The sequence below is a fragment of the Lipotes vexillifer genome, unplaced genomic scaffold, assembly GCF_000442215.2.
Source record: "Lipotes vexillifer unplaced genomic scaffold, Lipotes_vexillifer_v1.1 scaffold1011, whole genome shotgun sequence".
Lineage (NCBI taxonomy): Eukaryota > Metazoa > Chordata > Mammalia > Artiodactyla > Lipotidae > Lipotes > Lipotes vexillifer.
In genome coordinates, this window is record NW_006787698.1 from 2637536 (window position 1) to 2643253 (window position 5718).

The window sequence follows — 5718 nt, forward strand, 5'->3', positions numbered from 1 at the left end:
CCTGCTGTCGGAGGGAGCCCCTTGCTTTAGCTGACCCTACTCCAGCCAGGGGGCTGATGAGTCATACCCCCTTTCCCCCTTTGAGGTGTCACATGACTGGGGGGAAGCAGTCTTAAGTCTCAGCTGATCTTCCTGAGGTCAACAGGGAGCTTCCTCCCTAGGCAAGACAGGGCCATCTGTTCTGTTGTCCCTGGTGAACCTGGAGTCAGCCCATGACCTTGCAAAGGCTGCTGGGCTGGAGAGTGGTATATATGGTTCCTCTTATGTGCTGGACCCCCCCAAATGCCACCTGTGACGTGGTACCATGAGGCAGCCTGGCGTGGTTTGAAGAGGTCGGGTGAGGAGTGTGACCTCTGGATCCAGAGAGCTGGTATCTGGCTCCCCATTTCTACCTGTGCGTCCTTGGGAAGGAGATATCTCCTTTCTGAGCCTCAGTTGTCCCATCTGTCAAATGGGGTTTCATTCCTTCACCAACTTCTTTTGAGCACCTGCTGTGTGCCAGGCATCGTACTAGGTGTTGAGGCTACAGCAGTGAACCAGCTAGACAGAGAATCCTGCCCTCGTGGAGCTGATGTCCTAGTGTGTGTGGGAGGGTTGGGGTGGGGGGATACAGGCAGATAATAACAAAATAAATAAGTGAAATACACGTGTGTTACAATTTTATTTTATTTTATCTTATTTTTTTGGCTGCGCCACGTGGCTTGCAAGATCTTAGTTCCCGGACCAGGGATTGAACCTGGGCCCACAGCAGTGAAAGCGCTGAGTCCTAACCACTGGACCACCAGGGAATTCCCTACGATTTTAAATAGAGTGGTTGGGAAGTTCTCCCTGAGAAGTGACATTTCATCAAAAGCCCAAAAGAGACAAGTAAGGGAGGCCCCAGGTTAATGGGGGGATGGACATTCTAAGAAGAAGAGAATAGTCCATGCAAAGGTCCTGGGGCTGAATCGTGTCTGACATGTTCTAGGAATAGTGACCATAGGGAGGAGGTGAGGGCAGGGAGGTGACAGGGAAAGGTTGTACAGGTCTTGTGAGCTACAGAGTAGACTTGGGTTTGTATCTGGGTGGATTGTCTTGGGAGGGTTCTGACAATATTACTCTGGCTGTTCGGTTGAAAATAGGGGCCCAGGAGCAGAAGAAAGGAGTCCTGGACTTCTCTGGTGGTCCAGTAGTTAAGACTCCGCTTCCACTGCACGGGGCGCGGGTTCGATCCCTGGTTGGGGAACTAAGATCCCGCATGCTGCGTGGCCAAAAAAAATTTTAAAAAAAGAGGAAGAAGCAAGGAGTCCACTGGGGAGGCCATCACAGTTATCCAGGGGAGTGATGATGGTGGCTTGGACCAGTAGAGGTGGACAGAAGTGGGTGGGACTCTGAGTATATTTTGAATATATACCGATAGGATTTTGGAATGGATTGAAAGTGGAGTAAGAGAAAAATAGAGAAATATACCAACGGAACCAGTACGATTTTGCTAATGGGTTGGCAGTGGAGTAAGAGAGAAATAGTCAAGGCCACTCCAATGTTTTGGGTTTGGATAACTGGAAGGGCGGATGTTATTAGAGCCTGCAACTAATAACATTATTAGTTATTAGATCTCAGTAGCCACTGTTATTGGATCACAGTAGCAACTTCGTTGGGAGAATTAAACAAAACTGTGCATGTCGGGGACTGCCCTGGCGGTACAATGGTTAAGAATCCAGGGCTTCCCTAGTGGCGCAGTGGTTGAGAGTCCGCCTGCCAATGCAGGGGACACGGGTTCGTGCCCCGGTCCGGGAGGATCCCACATGCCATGGAGCGGCTGGGCCCGTGAGCCATGGCCACTGAGCCTGCGCATCCGGAGCCTGTGCTCCGCAACGGGAGAGGCCACAACAGTGAGAGGCCTGCGTACTGGAAAAAAAAAAAAAAAAAAAAAGAACCCACTTCTACTGCAGGGGACGTGGGTTCAATCCCTGGTCAGGGAACTAAGATCCTGCATGCCACACGGCCAACAAACAAACAAAAAAACTGTGCATGTCAGACTCCTAGTGTAAGATTTGGAAAAGGCTCAGTTCTCAATAAATGGTTCCTCCTACGAATGGCTGGAGCCTCCGGAGGGCAGGGGTTGGCCCCTGCAGGCAGTTTTGATTCACCTAGCTACTCTTCAGAGACAACTTTGGGAAATGAGGCTGTAAAGAGGCAGGGAGAGGGCGGGGCAGAAAGGCAAGGGGCATGGAACAGAACAGAACCACACCATGTATTGTTTGTGGGCACATGCATGCGTAGTAAAAGAACGCAGACACCGATGGGAACAACGCACACCCATTTCTGGATAGGAGTTACCAGTGGGGAGGGAAAGAAGGGCATGCGATTAGAGACTATTGCACCTGGGTTTGAAATGTAATGATAATGTTTAATTCAAAAGAAAATATGTTTACTCAAAGGAGTTGAAAATTTATGGCCCATACAGAACACGGATGTTTATAGCAACTTTATTCATAATTGCCAAAACTTGGGAGCCGACAAGATGCCCTTCAGTAGGTGAATGGATAGACTTTGGTACATTCAGACAATGGAATGTTATTTGGCGCTAAAAGAAATGAACTGTCAAGCCATGAAAAGACATGGAGGACCCTTAAATGTATATTACTAAGTGGAGGAAGCCAATGTGCAAGGCTATGTACGGTATGATTCCAACTTTATGACATTCTGGAAAAGGTAAAACTCTGGAGACAGTAAAAAGATCAGGGGTTGCCAGGGGTTAAGGTGAGGGAAGGATGAATGCATAGAGCACAGAGGGTTTTTAGGGCAGTGAAAATATTCTGTATGATACTATAATGGTGGACACATGTCACTATTCATTTGTCCAAATCCATAGAACGTACAACACCGAGAGTGAACCCTAATGTCGACTTCGGATTCTGGGGGATGATATGTCCATGTCGGTTCATCGATTGTAACAAATGTACCCTCTCTGGTGAGGGATGTGGGTAATGTGGGAGGCTACACGTGCTTTGGGGTAGAGGGGTGTATGAGAAGTCTCTCTACCTTCCCTTCAGTTTTTCTGTGAGGCTAAAACTGCTCTCAAAAATAAAGTCTATTATCACAAAAATAAAGGAAAAGAGAGAAAGGAAGGGAGAGACCACTAGAGTCCCCCGACTGGACGGATGGAGGTGCCACGGACCCCAAAGGGAGCTGACCAGGTGTTTTCCTGCCTCCTTGCAGCCTCCAAAAGCCTGCTGGTCTCTGCTCCACCTTGCCACTCATCCTCCAGTAGGTTAACCGGAGCTCTTTCATCTGGCAACAGTGTTTCAAGAAAGAGAGAGCAGAGGTTGCCATGCGGTCTGGTTGCCTAAGCTCAAAACTCACACAATGTGACTTCCGCTACTTTCTATTGGCCAAAGCCAGTCATGAGAGCAGCCCAGACACAGAAGATGGGAAAATAGACTCCACTTCTAGATGGTAGGAGCTGAAATCTATATGTAAAAGATCACAAGGGGCATTCAGGCAGAGGGAACAAGGCATAAGGCAAGAAAACGTAAAATATGTTGCATTTGGGGTGGGGAAACCATCTTTGCCAAGCTGGAGCCGAGGTAGGGGAGGTTGCATGAGAAAAAAGATAGTTCTTGCAGAATTCCACAGGGACCGAATCTTGCAGGCCACAGTGAGGTCGAACTTTATTTTGAGGTCGATGGGTGACCATGGCAAGGTTTCATGGTCAGATTTGCTGTGTGGAGGTGGGCTGGGAGGGGTGAAACATGAATTAGGGAGACCACCGAAGAGGCTAATACAGTCACAAAGGTGAGAGATGGTGGTGTCTGCTCTAGGATTTGACAGTGGAAATGGTGAGAAGGGCTTGGATTGAGAGATAGTTTTGGGTGGTGAATCTGAAGCACCTCTTGATCGACTGGAAGGGGAGGATAAAATGAATTTAAAAATTTTTAAGTTTTATATTGGAGTATCGTTGGTTTACAGTGTTGTGCTAGTTTCAGGTGTACAGCACAGTGATTCAGATTCTTTTCGCATATAGGTTATTACAAAGTATTGAGTAGAGTTCCCTGTGCTACACAGTAGGATCTTGTTGATTAGTTTATATATAGTAGTGTGTATCTGTTAATCTGAAACTCCTAATTTATCCCTCCCCCCACCTTTCCCCTTTGGTAGCCATAAATTTGTTTTCTAAGCCTGTGAGTCTGTTTCTGTTTTGGAAATAAGTTCATTTGTATCTTTTTCTTAGATTCCACATATAAGGGATATCATATGGTATTTGTCTTTCTCTGTCTGACTGACTTCACTTTGTATGATAATCTCTAGGTCCATCCATGTTGCTGCAAATGGCATTATTTCATTCTTTTTTCCGGTGGAGTAATATTCCGTTGTATATATGTACCACATCTTCTTTATCCATTCATCTGTTGATGGACATTTAAGTTGCTTCCATGTCTTGGCTATTGTAAATAGTGCTGCTGTGAACATTGGGTGCGTGTATCTTTTCGAACGGATTAAATGAACTGATACTTGCAAAACACTTAGATGCATTCCTGGCTTGGAGAAAATAATCCATAAACATAATCTAACTTGATTATGATGCTTGGGGAGTGTTAAGAATCATCCTGGGTTCCTCAGCTGAGTCTCTGTGTGGAGATGGAGAGCCTGGAGTAGGAGTGGGTTTAAAGTAGCCACGATGTCCGCCTTGAACCTATTCAGTTTGAAGTGCCCACTGATGGATGAAGGAACCTGTTTCCACAGCTGTAAATGGAGAAGCTGATGGTGTTGGAAGGGCGGCGCGTTGTTCTGAAAACCCGACCCTGGGCGGGAAAAGAAGTCCAGACTCTCCTCTACTTATCCCCGTGTTGTTTATTTATTCAATAAACACTAATTGGGCATTACCACATGCCACCACATCCAGGCTCCAGACATGCCTCAACTCTGGGCTCTGCTTTCTTCTGGTGGAGGGAACAGAGCAGGTCACAGACCTTGTGGTCAGGCCTGGGGTGGGGAGAGACATTATACACTAAGGGATCCTGGGGCAGGGGAATGAGGTTGATGACTCCACTTGGGCGAAGAAATGGGGGAAGAGATGTTGGAGATGGGCCTTGAAGGATGAGTAGGAGTTCACCAGGCAGATGTGAGAGGAGTCTTTAGCCCAGATTCCAGCCATTTGTTTATTTCCTTGTGTGTAATTAGTGTAACAATTACAAGAAGAACTGGAGTGGGCAGTCATGGGGCCTCTGAGGATCCAACAGAACACAGCTGACTCTGGCCTTTAAGGCTACTGTATTAGGATAACACTAGCTGCTGTAACAAATAAGCCTTTTCAGTGACTTAATGTAATAGAAATGTATTTCTTGTTCACATAGTAGTCCAATGTCCCTCCTGGTACCAGGTGGGAGGTTTTTCTCTCATGGGGCGATTCAGAGACTATTTTCATTTGTGACTTTACTATCCCTTAGAGTCTCAGCATCATTTCTGTCTGCCTGCAGACAACAGGGGAAAGTAGAGTATGAAGAAGGCAATCCCACTTCTTAAATTTAATACATTGCCCTGACAGTGATGCACATGGTGAATACTCACACTCCATTAGCTAGAACCAGTCATATGGCCACACCCACTTGCAAGGGGGGTGGATGGAAAATGTAGTCCTTGGCTGTGCGGACAACTTTACAGCCACAATTCCATATCGTGGAGGAAAAAGCATGAATTCTGGTGGATTGCCAGTGACCTCTGCCACAGGTAGGCAGC

At 46.8% G+C, this 5718-nt stretch overlaps 1 protein-coding gene and 1 non-coding gene across 4 annotated transcripts in view; one reads left to right on the plus strand and one right to left on the minus strand.

The window, feature by feature from the left end:
- Positions 1–5718, plus strand: part of VAV1 (vav guanine nucleotide exchange factor 1) — a 54582-nt gene that overhangs the window by 16849 nt on the left and 32015 nt on the right. The gene's annotated exons all lie outside the window — the stretch shown is intronic.
- Positions 716–788, minus strand: TRNAE-UUC (transfer RNA glutamic acid (anticodon UUC)). The gene has a single exon. It is a non-coding gene; the product is annotated as a tRNA-Glu (tRNA).